This window comes from Pinus tabuliformis, chromosome Q (genome assembly GCF_031772625.1).
Source record: "Pinus tabuliformis cultivar Carrire ecotype Pingquan chromosome Q, CPIR1, whole genome shotgun sequence".
Lineage (NCBI taxonomy): Eukaryota > Viridiplantae > Streptophyta > Pinopsida > Pinales > Pinaceae > Pinus > Pinus tabuliformis.
Genome location: NC_142296.1, coordinates 82,488,248 through 82,513,042, shown reverse-complemented (window position 1 = coordinate 82,513,042; position 24,795 = coordinate 82,488,248). Strand labels below are relative to the sequence as shown.

The 24,795-nt window shown below is 42.1% G+C and overlaps 1 protein-coding gene across 3 annotated transcripts in view; it reads left to right on the top strand.

The window, feature by feature from the left end:
- The window catches only part of KDTA (KDO transferase A), a 414,892-nt gene that overhangs the window by 288,317 nt on the left and 101,780 nt on the right, over positions 1–24,795 (top strand). The gene's annotated exons all lie outside the window — the stretch shown is intronic.

The following is a 24,795-nucleotide window of genomic DNA, read 5'->3' as shown; positions in this document are numbered from 1 at the left end:
ACGTAGTGCTTGCGTCATCAAGGGTGAACCAGGTAGAGGCAGTGCAGAGGTTAAGGGAGGCAAAGGGAGACTCACGCGGAGCCACGCAGAAGCTAGGAGGGCTAATGCAGTTCGCTGAGGAGCCCAGGTTGCTGGTGTCGGGATTGCGCAGAGCCTAGGAGCTCTCACCTTCAGGTTACTGGAGTTTAAGATGCTGTCGGAAAGTTGCAGAGTGGAGCTGGTGAGGTACTGTAGTCAGAATAGTACCTGATAGGGCAAGGCCAAGAGGAGGGAGTTGCTATTGAGGGTTTTTAGCCGAGAAATCCGGATTAGGGCTGCGATTGCACAGACAATCAGAGTAGGGGGCATCTCGACATCGGCAGAAGGATTTCCAGGAGGGAAATCGAGACTCAGAGGGAGTCACATCGAGAACTTCCAGGAGGGAAGTAGAAGAGCATCATGGCACTACACGAAGTAAGAGACCAGGACAGACTGGACGGAGCGTCAAACTTCGCAGTCTCGGAGGAAAGTAGAAGAGCACATGGAACTACATGAAGTAAGAGACTAGGACAAACTGGACGAAGCGTCAAACTTCGCAGTCTGGAAGGCCAAAATCTTATTCGTACTTGACAGGAATTGCGTCAAGCACTTCGCCTTGAAGATGATAGCTATCCCAGTCGATCTAGCTGAGAACAACAGGTACGAGGAGGCAATGGCGAGGGCTAAGAGCATCATCCTTGATGGGGTCAAGGACCATGTAGTACCACACATTACCGAGAAGGAAATGACAAATGAGATGTGGGAGGCCCCAAAAAATTTGTACCAGCATACTTCTATGCAGAGAAGGATGTTACTAGAAAATCAACTGAGGTCATATCAGATGAAGAAGGGAGAACCAGTTGACACCTTCCTCGGAGGATTGAATCAGATCCAAGATCAGTTGACTTCCATAGAAGCCACGCTGGATCAGGAATTGATGGTGAGGACAACCCTGAATGCAGTCTCAGAAGACTGAGAGGTATTTGTCCAAAGTATACTGGGTAGAGGGACACTTCCACCTTGGGACGAGATGTGGGTGGCTCCTCTCAAAGAAGAGATCAGACGGCAGACAAAGGCGAGAAGCAACAGTATATGTTGAGCATGCACTAGTGTTTATTTTCAGTATTTACATTATAAATAACTTGTTAAGTAACGTAACTAGTAGGTAGGAATAAATCAGTAAAGTGCATGGAGGGTTTCTAACTGGTAGACTTAGAAACTTCAACACCTTGAACTCTTTGAATCGATAGAAAACCTTGTCCTTGGTTTTCAGAAAATAAATCCAAGTTTTTTCCTTGAGTGGTCATCAATAAAGGTAAGGAAGTACTCTGCACCACTAAGAGCTTTAGTGGACATGGGTCCGCAGATATCTGAGTGTATCAATCCTAGTACACTCTTGGTTCTGTTTTTACTTCTAGGAAATGTTGTCTTGGCATACTTTCCTAGAGCACATCTTCTGCATACATCATCTTGTTCCGTACTAATATCTGGAACTCCTGTTATAGTGCTCTTGAGAATTCTCAGAGCCCCATGGTGCAAATGTCCCATTTTTCTATGCCATAGTTCGTTCAAATCCTTGTCTCGATGACTACCTATTAGTGCCATTGGTGATTCTAGTTGTAGTTTGTACAACCTATTACTTTTGATCTCGATCTGCACTTTCTTTTTCCAGCTTGGGTGTTTGATGTATACTTTCTCCTTGATGAAGAAAACATCATAGCCTTTGCCTTGAAGTTGCAACACGGAAAGTAAGTTCATCCCCAATCTTGGTACATGCAACACATTGGTAGCACAAAACCACTCTCCCGTTTTTGTTTGAAAAACTATGGCACCACTCCCTACTGGAGTACATTTTGCCTTGTTCCCCATGGTGATCTGAAAGTTCATCTTCTCCTCTCGATAATCTGAGAAACATTCCCGCATTTCCGTCATATGCCAAGAGGTCCCACTGTCTATATACCATACCTCTGATGATGCAGAGCTAGTCACACAAGCCACTTCTTCTTCCAGCCTGGAAGCCAACATAGAGAAATCGAAATCACTTTCTCTTGTGCAATTTTTTGAAAATCTGTGCGTGTCTCCTGATGTAGATGCCACTGCGTCATGGTCTCGACCCATAATTGATTTTCCCTTCTTATCTCTGATTACTCGCTCTGATACCATGTGAAAATTCTATCACTGCAACAACTGATTTATTTTACCTACTTATTTCCCGATGAGTTATTTATGAAAATCCTTCAGTAGACATTAAAATAAATTTTGCTGCAGATATCACGTCATAATACAGAAACAAACACATGCACAAGAATTAACACATCGACACAAATATTTTGGACAATCAGTCTCTGGAAAAACCCAATGTGGGAAAATTGGTGTAGCAAGGGAGGATTTTATTATTCAGCAATTCTTCAGTACAATTGAGTTCCACACTGGCTTGCCCAACAGAGAGAAAAATTCTTCAGCACTTCCCCTAGTCTCAGCGTCAGCCTGGTTGACCTCTGCATAGCTCCCAGACCCTTTGCGTCAGACCCTACCTCTCTACGTCAGCACTGGGCCTCTCTGCGTCACCCATGCAGGCCCTCCAGTGACTGCGTAGTCTGCAGCCTCTTTGCTTGCCTGAGAGGCTCTGCGTCTGCCTCTCCAACCTTGCGTTGTTCCCCTGATGCTATTCCCGACTCTCTGTTCCGTACTGGCTGCTTCTTGCTGCTCTCCAGACCACTAGTTCAAATTTCTCAGCTAACCTCGCTCCAGAAAGCGAACTGACTAGTCTCCTTCAGTGTGTTCTCCAACTGACCTTCAAGCCTCCTTTTATACTTTTCTCATTGGTCCATCAACGGTCGAGATTAAATCTCTAATCAACGACAAAGATTGGATTTGGCTTGATCCATGAATTTTGGAGCCTTCTAAACCAGTTTTATATTCATACCCATTAATATTTTATTTTTCCTAAGTTTAGACTTAGGAACTCCATTAAAAATATTAATTATTTTAATATCTCCCAAATCGGTTACAATCCGCCCAAACCATTTCTGGGTCTTGGAGATCTCATGTGCTTTAGTCTCTCCACTAATTTTCATGGCTAGAACACATCCGATGCTACCCCAAATCAACAACTAATCTAGAGAGGAAGCAAGTGTTTAATCAGGAAATCCAACTTATGGAATTCGTGAGATGATGGTATGATGACATGAGAGATGAAGTAGATCAAGGGATTGAAGACCTTTTCAATCAAGGAAGCTGTTGGAAGAAGCCTAGATGACCTAAAGGTAAAATGAGGTATGTATGCTTGTGTGTTTAATATTATAATGTCATGTCAAATGGTTGCAGGGAACATGGATTGTTACTTCTATCTTGAGAAGCATGATCAAGAGAAAAAGAATCTCCTCCTCTGAAAGGATTTAGGAAGGCATAAGTCACACTAGATAAATGTTGAAATTTCTAAATGTTACCCATTAGAAATCCCTACTGCATTATCTGGTTTATTTCACCTACTTGTTTATTCCTTAACAAGTTATTTATTTATATAAATACCGAAAATAAACACAAATGCAGCCTCAACTCATATACAGATCATCAACTGAAATAATAGAGAAACACACAAGGGACACAATTATTTTTGGGTAATCATCCCCGGAAAAAACCAATGCGGGAAAACCGGTGCAGCAGTTCTGAGGGTTTTATTATTAAGCAGCTTTCTTGAGTACAACTAGGGTGCCAAACTGGCTCACCCAACAAAGATTTCTACACGATAGTAATACCTCTTCTCGGAAACAAATATTTAGCTTCTCAACACTAGTCTGCCCCACAAAAATCCTTCCGGCGCTTCTCCAAGGCTCTACGTCAGCACTGCTAGCCTTTGCGTAGCTCTGGAACCCTTTCTGTAGCCTTCAGCCTCTCTGCGTCAGCTCTCTGGCCTTTTGCGTCACCCATGCATGCCCCTTAGCCTCTGCATAGTCTCTAGCTGCCTCTGCGTAGCCTCCTCAATCATTGCGCTATGTTGATTTGGGGTAGCATCGAATGTGCTCTAGCCATGAAAATTGGTGGAGAGGCTAAAGCACATGAGATCTCCAAGGCCTAGAAATGGTTTGGGCAGATTCTACCCGGTTAAGGAGATATTAAAATAATTAGTATTCTTGATGGAGTTCCTAAGTCTAAACTTAGGAAAAATAAAATATTAATGGATATTAATATAAAACTGGGTTAGAAGGTTCTAAAAGGCATGGATCAAGCCAAATCTAATCTTAGCCGTTGATTAGAGATGTAATCTCGGCTGTTGAAGGACCAACAGGAAAAGTATAAGAGGAGTCTTGAGGGTCAGTTGGAGAATACACTAGAGTGATCACTCATTCGATATACTACAGCGGGGTTTGCTAAGTAAAGTCGAATCAGTGATCAACAGCGAGGGGCAATGAGTACTGGACAGAGAGGCAGAGATAGTGCTGAGAGACCAACACAGAGGTAGAGAGGAAGACGCAGAAGCCAAGGTAGGCCACGCATCAGCTAGCTGAGACAGCGCAGAGGCCAGAGGGCTTGCGCCATCCATGCAGAGGGCTGCAAGAGTGATGCAAAAGGTCGTAGAGGCTGGATAGTGCCTTAGAGGGCTGACGCAGAGGGGTTTGAGGCTGACGCAGCGCTTCAATTGTGCTGGAGAGGGTTTCATGTGGCAAATTTTCTGAATATCTGCTTTCCAATAGAGGTATTACTGCTGGTTATTTTGCTCTGTCGGGTGAGCCAGTTTAGCACCCAGTTGTACTCAAGGATATACTGCATAATAAAAAAACCCTCAGAATTGCTGTACTAGTTTTCCCAAGTTGGATTTTCCAGGGACGATTTGTCCAAAAATAACGGTGTCACTTGTGTGTTTGCTATTTCTTTTAGCTGTTGATCTGTAGATGGTTGACACTGTATTGTGTTTATTTCGATGTTTATATGTTTAAATAACTTGTTCGTAATTAACAAGTAGGAGAAATAAACTAGAAGAATACAAATAAAATTTCTAACATATAGACATAGAAATTTCAACATGGTATCACGTGGTTGCAAATCATAGGAGTGCTGAAGGCACCAGTTGAAGTAGAGCATTTGCAGCAGAAAACATTTGTCCTGAGTGGCAGACGTTGTTCCTTGCAGAAAGTGACAAAAGAAGGGTTGACGTAGAGGGACTGCATCATCACTCCGGGCCAGAGAGAGGCTAAGGAGGGCAGAAAAAGGCTCATGCAGAGCCACACACAGACTAGGAGGGTTGACGTAGTTGGCTGAGGGAGCATTTTTGCCAGTGCCAGATTGCGCAGAGCCTAGAGGCTCAGTCCTTGAGTTGCTAGGGCATAGGAAGCTGTGGGCAGTTTGCGGGGAGTGAAGCTGGTGGGGTGCTGTGGGCAGAACAGTACCTAATAGGGCAAAACCAAGGTAGAGGGAGTCGCTACCGAGGCAGATTTCTAGCCAAGGAATCCGGATCAGTGTTGCAGGTGCACAAAAGATTGGAGAGGTGCGACTTGACGATTGGCAAGAGGATTTCCAGAAGGGAAATCGAGACTCAGAGGGAGTCGAGCAGAGAATTTCTAGGCGAGAAGTAGAGAGACTCAGAAGGAGTCAAAGAAAGAACTTCGAGAGGGAAGTAGAGAGACTCGGATGAGTTGACAAGAAGAGCAGAGAGATGGCCATGAATGGGATGAGGGATCAGGACAGGCTAGGCAGGGTGCCCAACTTTGTGGTCTAGAAGGCCAGGATCATGCCCATCAAGGCCTTCGCCTTGAGAACAGTGGCTATCCCAGTTGACTCGGTTGATGATGAGAAGTACAAGGAGGCAATGGCCAAAGTGAAATGTGTCATCCTTGATGGGGTCAAGGATCATGTGGTCCAACATATTGTCGAGAAAGAGACGACAAAGGAAATGTGGGATGCCTTGAAGAAGTTGTACCAACATACTTCCGTGTAGAGGAAGATGTTACTTTAGAATCAACTGCGATCATACTAGATGCAGAAGGGGGAGCAGATAGATCACTTCCTCAAGAGATTGAAGGAGATCCGGGACCAACTGATTTCCACAGGGGCCACACCAGATGAGGAGATGTTGGTGAGGACCGCTCTAAACGCAGTCTCCAAGGAGTGGGAGACATTTGTCCAGAGCATTCTGTGCAGGGCGAATCTTCCAGATTGGGAAGAATTGTGGGCGGCTCTTCGCCAGGAAGAGATCAGACGGCTAAGCAAGACAGGAAGTAGCAGTAAAGGAGTTTGAATCAAGAAGGAAGAGGAAGAGGATGTAGCTCTGGCATCTGCGGGGAAGCAGGAGAAGAGGAAGAAAAAGGACCTCTCCAAGGTCAAGTGCTTCAACTGTGGGGAACTGGGTCATTATGCGAACCAGTGTCTGAGGAAGAAGAACAAGGAAGAGACGTCTGACTCTAAGGCAGCGCCAACGAAGGCAGAAAAGGAGGTAGAGGAGGATGGCGATTGTGCCATGAGTGCTCATGTACCTCTAGAGAAGAGGTGGGGAGACATTGAGCTGTAGTCAGGAGGACTACAGGCGATGAGGGGCAGGATTCTTGAGGTACCCAACTTCTTGGATTATACCTTGCTACGGGATCCCTGAAGTGAGAGTAGCAGGACTGGCGGATGTCGATAGAAACGGATGTGGATGAAGCGGCAGAGAGTGCTACAATGCAAGAGTCTCGGGCAGCGCAAAGCTAGCAGGCTGCAACAGTGCGAGAGGCATAGAGGAGGTTGCGACAGTGCAGAATGGCACAGAGAGGTTTGCAGTGGTGCGAGAGGCAAGGAGTTGTTGCAACAACGTAGAGGCAGTAGAGGGAGCACCTGATAGCAGTAGAGAGAGCTTCAACATCGGGAGTGTTTCTAGCCTGACAGGGATGTTAGTAGTTGGGTGGATTAGTTACTTACCTCTCAGTAACTGAGTTGCAAGGCAGTAGCAGTATGTAGTAGCACGATGTAGCATGATGAGAGGGGATTGTAGTGCAAATGTAGTTTTGGGAGAAAGGACCAGCAGTAGCACGGATGTAGAGGGAGCTGTCGTACGGTGCAACAGTGGCAGTGGCAGAGCCATGGGCAACAGTACAGGATGCAGTAGTGCAAAGGATGTTGGGTGGGTAGGCCTAGCATCAGCATAGGTACCCGTGCCATATAATCAGAGTGATTCTCAGTGTGGAGTATTACTAGAGCACAGTCCTCGCTAAGAGGGAGTGTTGATTTGGGGTAGCATCGAATATGCTCTAGCCATGAAAATTGGTGGAGAGGCTAAAGCACATGAGATCTTCAAGACCCAGAAATGGTTTGGGCAAATTCCACATGGTTTAGGAGATATTAAAATAATTAATATTTTTAATGGAGTTCCTAAGTCTAAACTTAGGAAAAATAAAATATTAATGGGTATTAATATAAAACTAGGTTAGAAGGTTCTAAAAGGCATGGATCAAGCCAAATCTAATCTTAGCTGTTGATTAGAGATGTAATATCGGTCGTTGAAGGACCAACAAGAAGAGTATAAGAGGAGGCTTGAGGGTCAGTTGGAGAATACACCAGAGTGATCAGTCATTCGATTTACTAAAGCAGGGTTTGCTAAGTAAAGTCGAATCAGTGATCAGCAGCGAGGGGTAGTGAGTACTGGGAAAAGAGGCAGAGATAGTGCCGAGAGACTAGCGCAGAGGCAAAGAGGCAGATGCAGAAGCCAGAGCAGGCCACGTAAAGGCTAGTTGAGACAGCGCAGAGGCCAGAGGGCCTGCTTCATCCACGCAAAGGGAAACAGGAGTGACGCAGAAGGTAGTAGAGGCTGTGTAGTGCTTCAGAGGGCTGATGCAGAGGGGTTTGAGGCTGACGTAGAGGCCAGGAGGGCTGATGCAATGCTTCAGTTGTGTTGGACTGTTAAAATTGGCAACTAGGGCCAAATTCCATGTGGGTCATCTTATTAATGGAAAGCTGATATTTTTCTTAGATCCCTCTCATCGAGAGGTGTAGGATTGATCTAAAGATCATCCGATTCCGATAAGTATTCATGGAGATGTGAATTTATTTGTGTTATGGGACAATTCGTCAAGGTCGGCCAGCAACCAAATAAACTGCACTTGTGCTCAACGTTTTAGTGGTGGCCTTCAAGTCATTTCAACACACTTGGGATCTCTTCCTCTCTTCTTGTCTTTGGGTTTTAGTAGGAGGAGAGATCCTAAGGGATAACGCTACCCTAATCCAGAGGGCAGAGCTTGGAACTGCCGGAATTGCCGGAACTACCAGAATTGTCGGAACTGCCAGAATTGCTGGAACTGCCGGGAATAGTTGGAAAAACTGGAATAGCCGGAACTGCCGGGAATAGCTGGAATTGCCAGAACTTCCGGAATTGCCGGAATTGCCGGGAACTGTCGGAACTGCCGGAACTGCCAGGAATAGCCGGAATTACCGGAACTACCGGGAATAGCCAGAATTGCCGGAACTGCCGGAATTTTCGGAACTGCCGGGAACTGCCGAAATTGCCGGAACTGCCAGGAATTGCCAGAACTGCCGCAACTGCCGAAATTGTTGGAATGCCAGAATTGCCGGAACCGCCGGGACTGCAGGAAATTGTCGAAATTGCTGGAACTGCCGGGAAAAGCCGAAATTGCCGGAACTGCCGGGAATAGCCGGAATTGCTGGAATTGCTTGAACTGCTAGAACTGCCGGGAATAGCCGAAACTACTGGGAAGTACTGGAACAACCAGAGTATCTATCTCCGAAGGAGAGCAGCATGCAAGGGACAACTAACTAACGTCGGGCAGTTGTATGGTACTTAGCAACAAATACACCAAGCATGCAATGTTACAGCTAGCATGCAACAACAAGCATGCTAGGGACAACAAGCAAGCAAGATGCAGCCAGCACATAGGTCAGTATGGCAACATGGTGCAGCAATGGCACATAATGCAATACAGTGATGAGTACAATCATGATTAATGAAGCATGATGAGATGCAGCATAGTGATGATGGGTGCAGCATGGTGCAGCACGGTGAGGTGCAGCAGGATGATGAAATTCAACACAACGATAGGTGAAGGAATCACCTTGGAGAATCAGTTGAAGCAACATGTCTTCAACTAATCTCATGTATCATCTTCTCAGAGATGATCTTTGCTCTTATTTAGATAAGACAAACTGTTGACTTCTGTTGTAAATGTACTATCTCTCTCTCTCTGCTGAACTATTGAAGAACATATAAGAAGAATTGATCAAGGGTTTCCCCACATTGGGGTTTGTCCTTGGCTAGCGCCACATCTTGTGTCCTCTTGTCTTGGCTTGTCTTCTATGATTTATGTTTATGTTGTATCTGCAGTTTACTTTAATGCTGATGTGATTGCTAATCTAGAAAAGATATTGAGCTAACTGTGAAAATTGAAATAAATTGCTCTAAGCATAGAACATACCTAAAATTAACATGGTATCAGAGTTGAGGTGAAGACAATGCCCAAGCAAGAGTGAAAGAGCAATCACCGAAGACAGTTGGGAAGGAACAAAAGGTTCAGTGGATTCCTCATCCCTCTTCAAATTCACCGAGGGTGAAGTCGACGCAGAGAATATTATCAGAATGGCGCAGCGGAAGTTTCTGATGGCCTACCTAAAGATCACTTCATTGGGAAGTCCGGATCTAAGGGTGGAAGGAAAGGTAGATGCCTTGGTTGCAATAAGTTCGGCCATTATGCGAAGGAGTGTCTGAATGGTAGAGACCCATCTCTTGATGAAGATAACAATCATTCCAGGGATATCTTCAATGATCAAAGGAATGATAGGTAATGTAGGGCATCAAGGAAATGGCCGACTCTTCAAAGAAAGCAAGGAACCCAGGTATGAAGAATCAAATGTTGTTTTTGATAAGATAAAGAAGCGTTATCTTGTATTGGCCCTCTCCTTCAGATTCTTTGGGAATCTGGCTTAATGATCGTAGTGCTTCAAGGCACCTCATCGAATAGAAGGGTGCTCTCTCGAATTTGGTAGAGACGGAAACAATCGTGGGATTATACTTGGAGTCGATGCCACCTATCCTGGAAAGGGTGTAGGGAATGTTACCCCTCAATTGAATGAGGGTAACTCTATTCATTTACAAGAATCTCTTTTATGTACCTAATCGCAAGAAGAACCTGGTGTCCATCTCGGAAATGGAAGTCAAAGGTTTCAGGGTGGCATTCATCGATGGAAAGACACGTGTTAAAAAATAGAATTTTCAAAGATGCTTTTTCTCATGGGTTCAGGGTTGGCAATTTGTATCAAGTTGCAAGATGGTCCATTGGGGATCATGTCAATTGACATATCGCATCTATAACACGGAGGTCTACCTATGGGGCCCTACCCGATGTGAGTCAGATGGTGATAGGGATGCCTGAATTGAAGAAGAGCATGAAGGTACATGTCTGAGATGCACCGAAGGAAAATCTTATAAGGGGACCATTCCCCTCATGCAGCAAGTCCACAGGTTTGGAACAACCCAAGGAGTTTGAGATTCATGATTGGGAATCTCATGTATACAGGTGGAAGAAAGCCCTCTATGGCTTGAAGCAAAACACCCCGGGCGTAGTATGAGAGGATTGATAGCTGTTTTATGAAGGTGAGATTCACTAGGAGTGAAACCGATCCAAACCATTACTCGAAGGTTGTGGATGATAGACCTCTCATACCGACACCTTATGACGACGACCTATTTCTGACAGGTGCAGACCCTCTCATTTGCAGAAGTAAGAGGGGATTGGATTCCGGATGTGGAATGGTAAATTGCAAGCCTGTGACTACCTCGAGGATCTTAACTTTCAGAAGTTATATGGTAGTGATGTCGGACCAGATTTGGGAAATGCCTCTGAGTTTCATAAACTCATTCGCGTTGATGTTCTTGGTGAACTTCCGTCCGGACATATGTTTTGCAGTTAGCATGGTGAGCTCATATTTGGTTGAGCCTCACTGGATTGGTGCCAAGAATCTTCTGAGATATCTTCGGGGCACAATCTCTCATGGATTGAGATACACTGCCGGAAATATGAAACTGCATGATTATTCGAATGCTCGCTGGGCAGGCAGTGTGGAGGATCACTAGAGCACTTCTGAGTGCTGGTTCTCTTTGGATTCTGCTTTGATATCATGGATGAGCAGGAAGCAGAAGTTGGTTTCTATAAGCACCATCGAGACCGAATACATAGCTATGAATATGATCTCGTGTGAAGCTGCATGGTTGCAGAAGCTCTTAAGTGAGTTGTTTGTACATATGATGAATACCATTGTGATTCTCTGTGACAACCAGAGGGGGGATTCGATTATTGAGGAATCCTGTATTCGATGATTGCTCCAGTAGATAGACATTAGATACTTCCTTTTCTGGGATATGGTAAGTCGATGAGCGAGGAGGCTCCATCGCATTGAGATTGATGTATAGGTTGCAGACATTTTGTCAAAGCCCCGGGGAAAGGTCAAATCTGTGACTTTCCCGAACGACTTGGAGTTGTTGAGAGACCTTCTTATAAGGCTCCTGCATGTTGCATGCATCGAGCTCTGGGAGCTCTGGGGGGCTTGGGGTACTTACTGGAGCAACATACGACCACAGGGCGACTCACCCTCCCCTGTTGGTGCGCTATGTACAGGATGATAGGTTCAACCTTCCCCTGTGATACCCTGTGGCAATTGTGAAACAGGATGATTAGTTCTCCTGTGGTCCGGGATGATTAGTTCTCCCGTGGCAACTGTGAAACAAGATGATTAGTTCTCCTATGGGCCGGGATGATTAGTTCTCTCGTGGCAACTGTAGAACAGGATGATTAGTTCCCCTGTGGGCCGGGATGATTAGTTCTCCCGTGGCAACTGTGAAACAGGATGATTAGTTCTCCTGTGGGCTGGAATGATTAGTTCTCCCGTGGCAACTGTGGAACAGGATGATTAGTTCTCCTGTGGGTCGGGATGATTAGTTCTCTCGTGGCAACTGTGGAACAGGATGATTAGTACTCCTGTGGGCTGGGATGATTAGTTCTCCTGTGGCAACTGTAAAACAAGATGATTAGTTCTCCCGTGGCGACTGTGGGGCAGGATGATTCGTTCTCCTGTGGACAGGATGATTAGTTCTCCTGTCGAGGCATCCTACCCATGCAGTCTGGGACTCATGGGAAGTACCTCTCATCTGATCAATAAGCAGGGAAATGGGGTTAGGGACCATAGTAGTACTATTGATGGACGCATCGATGTATCTACTGTACTCCCTATGCTAGGATGACCTCCATTGATTTAGGATCAATGAAACTAATCTAGGATCAGTATGAGTGGTTTGAGACACTCTCTTGTGATATTGATCTGGGATTAATAAAACTAACTTCGGGCCAGTAAGAGTGATGTGACACTCTCTTCAGATGAAACTGACTGCGGGTCAGTAGAAAATGGTGTGAGACATTCTCGATCAATTCTTCTTCTTCATGGTTCAGCAGAGCATAGCAGAGCTCAATAGAGCAGAGCAGTGCAGGGCACTAATGGCAGAGATAGTACAGTCGGACATATGGATCAGTATATGGAGTTCTCCCTAGTTGAGAGGGAGTGTTAAAATTGGAAACTAGGGCCAAACTCCATGCGGGTCATCTTATTAATGGAAGCTGATATTTTTCGTGGATCCCTCTCATCAAGAGGTGTAGGATTCATCTAAGATCATCCGATTCCGATAAGTATTCATGGAGATATGAATTTATTTGTGTTACGGGACAATTCATCAAGGTTGGCCAACAACCAAATAAACCCCACTTATGCTCAATGTTTTAGTATAAATAGAGGTGGCCTTCAAGTCATTTCAACACACTTGGTATCTCTTCCTCTCTACTTGTCTTTGGGTTTTAGTAGGAGGAGAGATCCTAAGGGATAACGCTGCCCTAATCCAGAGGGCAGAAGCCGGAACTGCCGGAACTGCTGGGAACTACCAGAACTGACGAAACTGTCGAGAATAGTTGGAAAAGTCGGAATTTCCGGAACTCCCAGGAATAGCCGGAATTGCCGAAATTACTGGAACTACGGAACTGGCAGAACTGTCGGAATTGCTAGAATTGCCAGAATTGACGGGCACTGCCGGAATTGCCAGGAATAGCCGGAATTGCCGGCACTGCCGGGAATAGCTGGAGCTGCCGGAATTGCCAGAACTTCCAGAACTGCCAGAAATTGTCGGAACTACCGGAAACTGTTGGAACTGTCGGAATTTCCAGAACTGCTGGGAATTGCCGGAATTGCCGGAACTGTCGGGAAAAGCTGGAATTGCCGGGAAAAGCCGGAATTGCCGGAACTGTCGGGAATAGCCAGAATTGCTGGAATTGCCGGAACTGCTGGAACTGCCGGGAACAGCCGAAACTGCTGGAACAACTAGAGCGTCTGTCTCCAAAGGAGAGAAGCATGCAAGGGACAACTAACTAACATTGGGCAGTTGTATGGTACTTAGCAACAAATACACCAAGCATGCACTGTTACAGCTAGCATGCAAAGGACAACTAGCATGCAACAATAAGCATGCAAAAGACAACAAGCAAGCAAGATGTAGCTAGCACATAGATCAGTATGGCAACATGGTGCAACAATGGCACATAATGCAGTACAGTGATTAGTACAGTCATGATTAATGAAACATGATGAGATGCAACATAGTGATGATGGGTGTAGCATGGTGCGGCACGGTGAGGTGCAACATGATGATGAAATGCAGCACAATGATAGGTGAATGAGTCACCTTGGAGAATCAGTTGAAGCAGCATGTCTTCAACTGATCTCATGTATCATCTTCTTAGAGATGATTTATGCTCTTATTTAGATAAGTCAAAGTGTTGACCTCTGTTGTAAACGTACTATCTCTCTCTCTCTACTGAGCTATTGAAGAACATATAAGAAGAATTGATCAAGGGTTTCTCCACATTGGGGTTTGTCCCTAGCTAGCGCCACATCTTGTGTCCTCTTGTCTTGGCTTGTCTTCTGCGATTTATGTTTATGTTCTATCTACAGTTTACTTTAATGCTGATGTGATTGCTAATCTAGAAAAGATATTGATCTAACTGTGAAAATTGAAATAAATTGCTCTAAGCATAGAACATACCTAAAATTAACATGGAGGGGGTTTCGTGTGGCAGATTTTCTGAATATCTGCTTCCAAATAGAGAGGTATTACTGCCGATTATTTTTCTCTGTCGAGTGAGCCAGTTTGGCACCTAGTTGTACTCAAGGATATACTGCGTAATAAATAAACCCTCAGAATTGCTGCACTGATTTTCCCAAGTTGGGTTTTTCCGGGGACGAGTTGTCCAAATATAACAGTGTCACTTGTGTGTTTGCTATTTCTTTCAGCGGTTGATCTGTAGATGGTTGAGACTGTATTGTGTTTATTTCGATGTTTATATGTTTAAATAACTTGTTTGTAATGAACAAGTAGGAGAAATAAACCAGAGGATTATAGATAAGAAGCTCGACTAAGTTTCATGACATCAAGGAAAGAAAATGATCAAGCGACTGAAGGACTCATGAAGAAGAAGCTGTTGATGAAAAAGGAGAGTCCCTAGTGTTGACCACTACGTGTCAATGACCCATAGCAGTACACCCCATTTTTTCACAAAAGGGATAGCGTCTGATCGACGTGTTCGTGTCATCCAGTTATCATCAACCTGATCATCATGTTATATTGTAAACCCTTCCTGCATGTGTAAAATGTAAATAATCTCAGCAGATCCATGTCATTGCCTAGGTAAACCTACTTTTCTAGTGACGATCTACATTCTGGATGGTTTTTTGTCTCACTGATCCATTCTCGGATGATCGACAGAGTTTTTCTTCAGTCTTACCCCAAAGATGGAATGGCTTTTGTCACTGGAATCTTAGGCGAGTCATAGTGTTATGGATCAAGTCTATGTAAAAGTGATTTGGGAATAATCCTAACTATTTAGTTAGGTTCTTTTATTACAAATTGTTTGCTCTGCTGGATGATATTTGTGTCGTAGAAATGGGTAGTCTGTGAGGGTCTTTTTCAAATGGGTTTTCCCCCTTATGATGTAAAAATATGAAAATTATGATGTAAAGTGTCTTGAAGGTTGGAAAAAAATAATTTATTCCCTCATAGGTTAATTAATTAAATTTTGTGGCCAAAAAATTAATTAAAATCCTAAGCCAAAAATTTAATTAATTCTAGGTCCTAGGTAAATTTAAATTCTCCAAAGGCAAAATTCGTCGGTCTTTAAAATTCAAATTTTAAAAGGTCCCGGGACTAAGGTAAATTAATTATTTTGCTAAATTTTAAGTTTTTTGTCTCTGGGGTTAAGTCAAAGTCAAAATTTTGAGGAAATTAATTTAAAAATTTAATTTTTGAATTGATTAAAATGCATTTAATTGAAAAATTTGAATTTCCTTGAGAATTTAAAATTTCGACGAATGAGATTAAAAGAAATTTTGATCCTCATCAACGATCGAGATTTCTTTGACAAGGATCACTGGAACTAGCTATTGGAGGATTTACCTTTAAATAGGAAGTCATTTGTCAATCAATTCATCCGACCTAGGAGTCGTGTTAAACAAAAAGCTCTCATGTAAATTTTTATTCGGATAATAAATAAAGACTTTGGGGTTAATTTTCGTTGGTGTTACCCTTGAATACGCTGCCACAGCTCCATAATTTGCTCCTCATCCTTGCTGCTCTTCCATCAAACTGTAGAAATTTCTCATTTCCCACTTCGGTTTTCAGTTTCTCCTTATTTCTCCCATATAGTTAAATGCCCTTTCCCATAACCATACATTTAACAAGCTGGAAAAAATAAATTTGCTGAAAACACAAATTCTCGAAATTTTACAGAATGCTGGAAATTGCAGAAATAAAAATCAGCAGTAATAAACAGCCATTAAAACACATTTAAACACTGAGATTTTTGGTCAATGTGACCCTGTAAAAACCCCCTACAACTCTTGGGGAAAACCAGTTTGAGAGCTCTTCTTTATTTCTGGAAAATGCCTTTTTACAGTAAGAGAAATATTCAGCAAAAATCAACAAGCAAACTTTTACAACTTATCTCAGCCTTGCTGAAACTCAGCCTTGCTGAAACTCCGCCTTGTTGAAACTCCGCCCTGCTAAAACTCCGCTGTATAGACTTGCTGAAACTCAGCCTTGCTAAAACTCCGCCCTGCTGAAACTCTGCTGTACAGACTTGCTGAAACTCAGCCTTGCTAAAACTCCGCCCTGCTGAAACTTCGCTGTACAGACTTGCTGAAACTCCGCTGCTGAAACTCTGCTTTGCTGAAACTCCGTTGCTGAAACTCCGCAGCTCACTATCCAGAAATCTCCCTTTCTCTCTTGCTCTCCTTCTCTCAATCTGCTCATGAAAGAATTAATGACCTTTTCCTCCTTTAATCTAACCCCAAGTGACTTTTGGGTGATCCCTAAATCCAATAACTGAAATAGATTGAGATCTAAGGCTGAGATTAAATGCTCATTAAAATCTCACTTTTATTTTTAATTCACCCCACTTTAAAAAAGACCCACTTAGTCATTTATTTCCAAAGTCACTTTTTCTTTCTAATTTTTCATTGACTTTATAAAAGTCACTTTAAAATTAGACTTAGTAACTTTATCACTTAAAGTCAATTTTAAATTAGATTTAACTTTATAAAATTATAAAGTCACTTTAGGAGAAAAATTAAATTCTTTTGGACACTTTTCCCTAGGCCAAAGATCAAAGCCTAAGGGAACCACCTGTCCTCCGGTACCAAATTTCAACACAAACCTGCAAAAAACTCCATCCCTCCTACACTACTGCAGCCATTTGTCTTCATCAAAACTCCTTTCCGGTTTCAAACCTGCACACAATCGCCCCATTCCTTGCAGAACCCTTCTCCTTCCTGTACTGCTCCCTCGGCCGTCATACCTATCTGCAATCCGCTTCTTCTACCCGCGGCTTCTTCTCCTGCATGCTTCCTCTTCCATCTGCTGCGTCCACTCCATCAAGCCCATCGAGAAGACCTTCTTGCCCTCTTCTCTATTTGTTGCCGTCTTTCCCTTTCCGCAGTCTCCAAGCTTTCCCCGCTGTCGAGTTCCTCTGCCGCCGCTAGACCTGCATAACACAACAACAAAACATTCGATTTCTTTTTATTTGTATATATGCGTTAGTTAGGTTAAGTTTCATTTTTGTTTAGTTTAGTTTTGTTTGGTATATTTAGGTTACGGTTAGCGCATGAATATTTTTTTAAGTTTCATATATTCAGATTCCATTTCATTTAAATTTTAATTAGATTTGTTTTTCTTTAAATTCGATTTTGTTTTTTTTTTTATACTTTGATTTGATTTGATTTCAACTTTTTTATTTTTATTTTAATTTATGATTTTGATATTAAAAAAAATCCTAAAAATTAAAAAATATAAAAAATTAAAAAAATCTAAAACATTAAAAAAGTCTAAAAATTAAAAATAAAATAAAGTAAAGGGATTTGCACATTCACATTAAAAATTTTAATGTGGCCTATGTGTTAAAATTGGCAACCAGGGCAAAACTTCATGTGGGTCATCTTATTCATGATAATATTTTTATTAGATTCCTCTCGTCGAGAGGTGTAGGATTGATATAAAGATCATCCAATTCCGATAAGTATTCATGGAGATATGATTTTATTTTGATTATGGAATTATTATCAAGCCGACCTACAACTCATGTAGGCTCAGAAGCCCAACAGTCGCATCTATTCACCCACCAACATTGTGTATAAATATAAGAGGACTTTTCCTCATTTGGACTCACTCATCTCATCACATCTCTCTCTCTACTGCGCAGATATGAGTCTCTTCTCTACTGTGCTAAAATGGGTCTCTCTCTCTCACACATGTGAAACCGGAAACTACTGAAACTGAAGCTGCAACCGCAGAAGTAAAGATTGACTTGCGTGGCCTAGAAGATCTCCTCTTTGGAACTGTGCTGTAGGTTCATCTGAACCTCCTCTGAAAGCCGCAACGTTTGGTGGTGGAATGAAGTCAATTCGACGAACGGTTTGCAAGATATCGACTGCCCTAGTTTGAAGCCGGAAACTGCTGAAACTGAAGCTGCAACTGCAGAAGTAAAGATTGACTTGCGTGGCCTAGAAGATCTCCTCATCTGAATTGCGCTGTAGGTTCATCTGAACCTCCTTTGAAAGCCGCAACTTTTGGTGGTGGAATGAAGTCAATCCGTCGAACGGTTTGCAAGATATCGACTGCCCTAGTTTGAAGCCGGAAACTGCTGAAACTGAAGCTGCAACTGCAAAAGTAAAGATTGACTTGCGTGGCCTAGAAGATCTCCTCATCTGAACTGCACTGTAGGTTCATCTGAACCTCCTCTGGAAGCCGAAACTTTTGGTGGTGGAATGAAGTCAATCCGAATGTCAGTTTGTGAGATATGGTCTGCCCTAGTTTGATAATGAAGCCGCTAATGCTGATGCTACTGATCTAGGGTTTACTACTGCTGATATGAATCAGATTTATTGTACTATTTCTCTCTGCTGAATTATTGAAGATAAAAAAAGATTTGATCAAAGTGTTTCCCCACACATTGTGGGGTTTGTCCCTGGCTAGTCGCTACATCTTGTGTCTCTTGTCTTGGCTTGTTTTCTGTCGATCGTTTAATGTTCTATCTGCACTTTACTTTATGTACATGTGATTGCTAATCGGTGGAATATAATAAGAAAAGAAGTAAACTGTTATAAACATAGAACATACCATAACTTAACACTATGGTCCATTAAAATTTTAATTTATTAACCCTTTGTTTTATTTTGTTTCTTCAAATTGCCTAAGGAATAATTAAGTGTTAATTTGAATTTCCTTGGTGTCATTTGGTGCAATTTTCATGTTTTTTCTATAGTCAAGATGTGATAAATGTTTTAAATCATGTTGGTTGTAGGCGAAAGTTAAATGTTCTAGATTTGAATTCCTAATGAAAATCATTTTAAATCTGGAATCTCTTGCATGATACACTTTTGGACATTCACATTGATCATTCTTGATTGCCACTATTCGTTACATATTGGAATATTGTTCTAGAGAACTTGTTATTTTTTAGTCTTTGGTTAAATCACATTAAAGGCAGTGGTCTGTAGTCATTTTTATCTTGTGATTGTGTCTATCTATTTCAATTGACCGAGACTTATTCTAAATTCATCAAGTTGTTCATCCTTAAAATCTCCTAGAGCTTGTGTGTCACAGGCAATTTTCATCCATTTACTTTAGGGACTAGCCCCCTTTACTTGTCTAGGAGAGAGTCTAAATGGAGTGAGTAAGGATTAAGAGTGACAACCCTTACTCTGAGCGTTGTCGCGGTGCTTAGAAACTTTGTGCGACAACACCTAGTTAAGAGGGAGCTCTGACAAGTCCCTAATTGAGAGAAAGCTTGGGCAAGTTCCTGGTCAGAGGGAACTTGGGTACATTCTTTTACAAGAATGGGCATATCTTCCCTAGTTGAGAGGGAGAGATAGACACAACATTCTTGTCTTCACTTGGGAAGAAAGAATGGAGGATTGGGTAATCATCTGGCATCCGATACTCTTTGAGGATGTGTAGGGCATCCAAGATAAGAGTAGGCAAGATGATCGATATTCTTTGAGGGCTGGGAACCCAAGATAAGAATAGTCCTAGAAGGCCATACTCAATGAACACTCCGGTGGGTATGTACCTTGAGAGACAATGATGAAGGTGTCTATAGTCATTGGTCTCGCCAACATTGTAGCTCATGGTCTCATGGAGAGATGGAGCTATTAGTCAAGGCCTTGCACTGTGACAATGTTGGTTGATATGATGCTATACAAATGGGTTACCAATCCGATTCTTCTTATGAGAAATTCTTCAGATTGAGAATGATCAAGTACCATTATGAATACCTCCCTAGTTAAGAGGGAGTGTTGAAGAAAGGGTAACTAGGTTCGGTCTTCATAATGACATTGTAATTATGATTTTTGTAAATAAGAAAATGAATTTATTATTATGCTTGCTTCCTGGGTTTCATGAGAAAGATTTTTTATGTATAGATGGCTCCCATTGAGAGCCTTAAGATTTATCTTTAAAGGTCAAAGAGTCAATGTCATGTAGGAAGAACCTTTCTCGGGTATGTATCAAATATATTTGAATCATGAACAATGTCAAGAAGCCCTCCAAATGACAAGCACAATCCTCTTCTTCATGTCAGCCTACAAAATGAATGAAAAGTAGCTATGTCGACTCAAATAAGGAGACACAACGGTTCCCTCACTCATGTCGAGTTATATACAATACTAACCACTATATATAGGCGCGAAAAGAATCTGCATTACAGTAACTCGGATCCTCTGAAATCTCAAATAGGTACAATGAATTAGAAATTTCAGATGAGTACAGGACTTCAGGTTTTTGGATGGAGAAGGACCTCTGTGTTTTTCGGATGACAGAGGTGATGTCTCGGCCTCCTCACAGTCTTAATGATTATAGTCTTCATCTCCTTGGTGTTCACAGTCTCAGCCTATCTATACAGTGATCTTTGAAGCAATCTTACAGTCTCGGCATTCTTGTGAAGAGGAAGATCTTAAAGTATCACTCTCTATCTCGGCATACATTTAAGATGCAGCTATATTTTGGGCATAGAAGTAATCATAAAAGACACAGTCATGAGTATGATGAAGATCCCGGTATATATATATATATATATCTCGGTGTTATGGTGAAAGTCTCAATGGAGGAGCAACAATAGAAGAGTAGCAATGATCTCAATGAAGGTGTTGCAATGGTGCAACTGTAATGACCTTTGTGGTGCAATAATGATGACCTCGGCCAAGCAACAGTGATGATGATCTCAGCAGTGACAAAGAAGAGGATTGGTGTCTTGGTCTTGGAGTGGCATAATAGGTCAAGGACCATGGTCTTGATATTCGTCAATTGGAATCTCTATAAGAAGAATTTTGAGCAGGTTTTCCTCTCAAAGAGTGAGAGGTTTTGGCCTTGGCAGAAAGCCAACATTTTGTGTTCTTGTCTCTTTTGTTCTGGTAGCTATTTGATCAATTAAGAAGATACACTCTAATAATATCAAGAGAATATTGTGCTAATAAGAAAAAGTTAAAAATGTCTCACAAATAGTTATCATGGCAAGAAGAATCCCATTAACTCTAATTGCCCTAGATTCTTCAACAGAAGTGACCCATTGATTCCATGAGTTGTAAGCTATTTTACTTGATTATTCTAATGATTTGTTGTATTGGAGGGCAGGGGGACGCATTGGATCTTATTCAGGATTGCAAGTGGGTCTCCATTTGGGGCTTGGTCTCTCTATACAGGGTCCTAGCCCTCCAGAGGGCGACATTGACACTTGTAGGGTGAGCGTTGAGAGCCATGGGCCTCCAACATAGTAGATGTTACTTAATGGATCCTCAACATCGCTCATTGATTGCTCGTGTTCCACCTTTTGGATAAGGATGATGCACCTGGTTCACCATGCCCAGCGAGCTCCACACTTACAACATACACTTGGCAGATGTTCCAGGGTCCAGATGAGGATGTGTCTCACTGCAGGAGACAAAGGGAGGGCTTATGTCATCATCCTAGTCCTTATAGATGGTTTATAGGCATTTTCGATCCACTTGGAGACCCATGAGGATGTCCTTGTGCCCCCACACCCACTTGAGAGCACCATAGTGACTTGCTTGGAAAACAAGGGGCCAACCCCTTGTCCACTATGTTTGGAGTCTATTTTTTTACCATTGCACACTTCAGACTTCATTAGGCCTCCTCAAAGGCCCAACGACTCATTTTATTGATCATTTTGCCATCTTGAGAGGCTTATTCTTATGCTATTGAGCTATCTTGGTGGGCCTGTCACCAAGGGATGTTATTATTGCACATTATTTTATTATTTGGGGGTTAATTAGGCCAATTAGGCAAATTGGTCTCATTAGAGATGGTATAAATAGATGAGAGGTGATTCATTTCTCCCATCATCACTTTTATTTGCAATTAGTAGCTACTTGGAGAATTTCACATTCCCTTTTGGAGGACGAGTTTCGTTTCATGGATGAATTTTGATGTTTGGATTCTATCTTCTTCGTCTTGGAGCTTCTTTATTGGCATAAGTTGATGATTGGATATACTCATTTATACATGTAAGTGATATTTTTCATGTCTATTCTTGTTATTTACTTTGTCACATAAATGTTGCTGGGATTTTTGCTATCTAGGTCTGAAATTTACTGCTATTCTATGCAAAATTGTGGAAATTTTGATCTTTTGAAGCGTTGCATAATTGCATGTGTCATGTGTGAATGGGTGAATGTTCCTAGAGATTATTTTTGTTGAATACATCTTGATAAGTCATCAAACATTGCACATCGAAGTATAACGTCCTTGGGTAACTACTCTTATGCCCTAATTGCCATGCGAAGTTACCTAAAGGCCTCCTTGATTGGGTATAGTTTCTCCAAATCACAAGTTCACCTTAACTCCATCTCTCTCAAAGGAAAGACACTAATCCATCCACTGGTGGTCACGTAAACACTTATTTTTCTTGCCTCCTCTTTCTCTTTCTAGGCCTAGCCTTAATAGGTCTCCTATGGCATCACATAAATTCCATTGCAACCATCAAAACACCTTGATTTTTGGTCCATAACTGTGCTAGGGTTTCCTTTAGAGGCCCTCCAACGCTGAGATCTCGAGATATAGCAAGCCCTAGTTCTAAGACTATGTCTTGCCTTAGGTTTCCCTTGGCTAGTGTCCTCATTTGGATCATTGTGTTCAATCCTTGAAAGAAAATTTTCTCGTTGATCCTCTTATCTTCCATAATTAAGTCAAGCCCCTCCTTGGTTGATCAACTCCATATCGTTGACCTATTCTGGGTCCACTTGGTCCTTTTTGGTCCCGCAACTTTACAACTCTAATTTCACAAAGATCACATAAAGGGCAAATCTCAATAAGGCTTTTCGAGTCTAGGAAACCTTTTGACAAGATATATTCCTAAACCCTAGGCTCAAGAATCCTCTTCGCCATTCCTAGAGAGCATATCACCTTTCTTTTCAAGCAAGGAAGCCATAGAATTGAGTATTTCTTGTGAATAGGCCTTTGGAATCACTCCTTATCCTCTTATTGATCCATTCATCTAGTGATTCCTCTTATCGGGTCTCCTCTGATCAGTGAAAGTCCGTAAAGAGAAGGGAGCCTTAGTTGAGGTACAATAGGCTATCGCTCCATTATTGCCCTTTGACCTAGTAGTTGCTATATAGGATCCCCTCCTAGGACCCTTGCTAGTTTGAGCGGTAACATAACCCACAACCACTGCTCCATCAATTGTACCACAAACTCCTTTTGCGCCCAAAAAATGCGTAGAGCTGATCAAATCTCCTGCAATAAGTTGAAGGGAACCCCTGAATTGGACTCCCAAATTCCTCACTAGGGAGACACTCGAAGTTCTCCGAAATGAGGGTGGAATTTCCACTTGGAATTCTTGTGCTAAACAACACTTTCCTTCTTTTGCTACACAACCTCAAGAGAAGGGAGCCTTAGTTGAGGTAACAATAGGCTATCGCTCCATTGTTGCCCTTTGACCTAGTAGTTGCTCTATAGGATCCCCTCCTAGGACCCTTGCTAGTTTGAGCGGTAACATAACCCACAACTATTGCTCCATCAATTGTACCACAAACTCCTTTTGCGCCCAGAAAATGCGTAGAGCTGATCAATAAGTTGAAGGGAACCCCTGAATTGGACTCCCAAATTCCTCGCTAGGGAGACACTTGAAGTTCTCCAAAATGAGGGTGGAATTTCCGCTTGGATTTCTTGTGCTAAACAACACTTTCCTTCTTTTGCTACACAACCTCAAAAGAGATAAAAGGTGAAATGTAACAGTCAAAAGATGATCAACAAATGAGTCCATCCTCCTTTTATGATTTCTCCCCATTCTTCTAGATTGCCTTTTTAATTATTATTTTGTTGGTGGGGACCATTTTCCACGAAGTGACTTTTGCCTCCATTTTAATAAAATAATAATTTGCCACCAATCTCCCATAAAATAAAACTTGCCACCTTCCTCCAAAATAATATTTCCCCCTTTTAATTAATATTACCAAAATTGGGCAAAATTCCCATGCTCAAAAAATTGGGGATATTACAATGACCTAGGTATTACCAAGGAAGAAAATTGTAAGAGTCATGATGCCTTAGCTCAAGATTAGCATCATAACGGGAGATGATGTAGAAGTAGAATACATGTTATTATCTCTATCCATCGCTATGAAGGGATTGCAGCAAATCTTGAGGATGTTTTTCATAAACTACTTGGGGTCAAGGGGGCTTAGATGTATAATCTTAGGAGGAGCTTTGGAGTGACATGATCAATCTCTCATAAGATCTTAGGTGGAGGGTAAAGTGAGGGTAAACACCTTGTAGTATTCGGGATACTTGGTTAGGACCCGATGGGTAGTACTTTGTATGGTGTAGGTTTGGCTCTAAGATCTCCCAAAGGTAGTGTGTCTACTAGTCCAATGGAAGGAATATCTTATTTTGTAGAATGAGAATATTGACAAGTTCTATTCATGCATGCTTTCATTGTTAAGTACCTTGACCATTCGAACATAAAACAATTGCAATTACGCAGTTTTATCAAGAGTGAAATTTGTTTTTTATGGATATAGAGGTGACCTCAATAGTCTATTCTAAATAACTGTGTAGAATCTGTTTCATTTTATTATGTTATGTAGATAAACGAATAATGTAAGAATTAAAGCCAGAGATGACACATAACTTATATGTGATTAGAATTGGGAGCTTGTGATTGTATCAATTTTACATGAATAATAGTTTAATGATTTTTT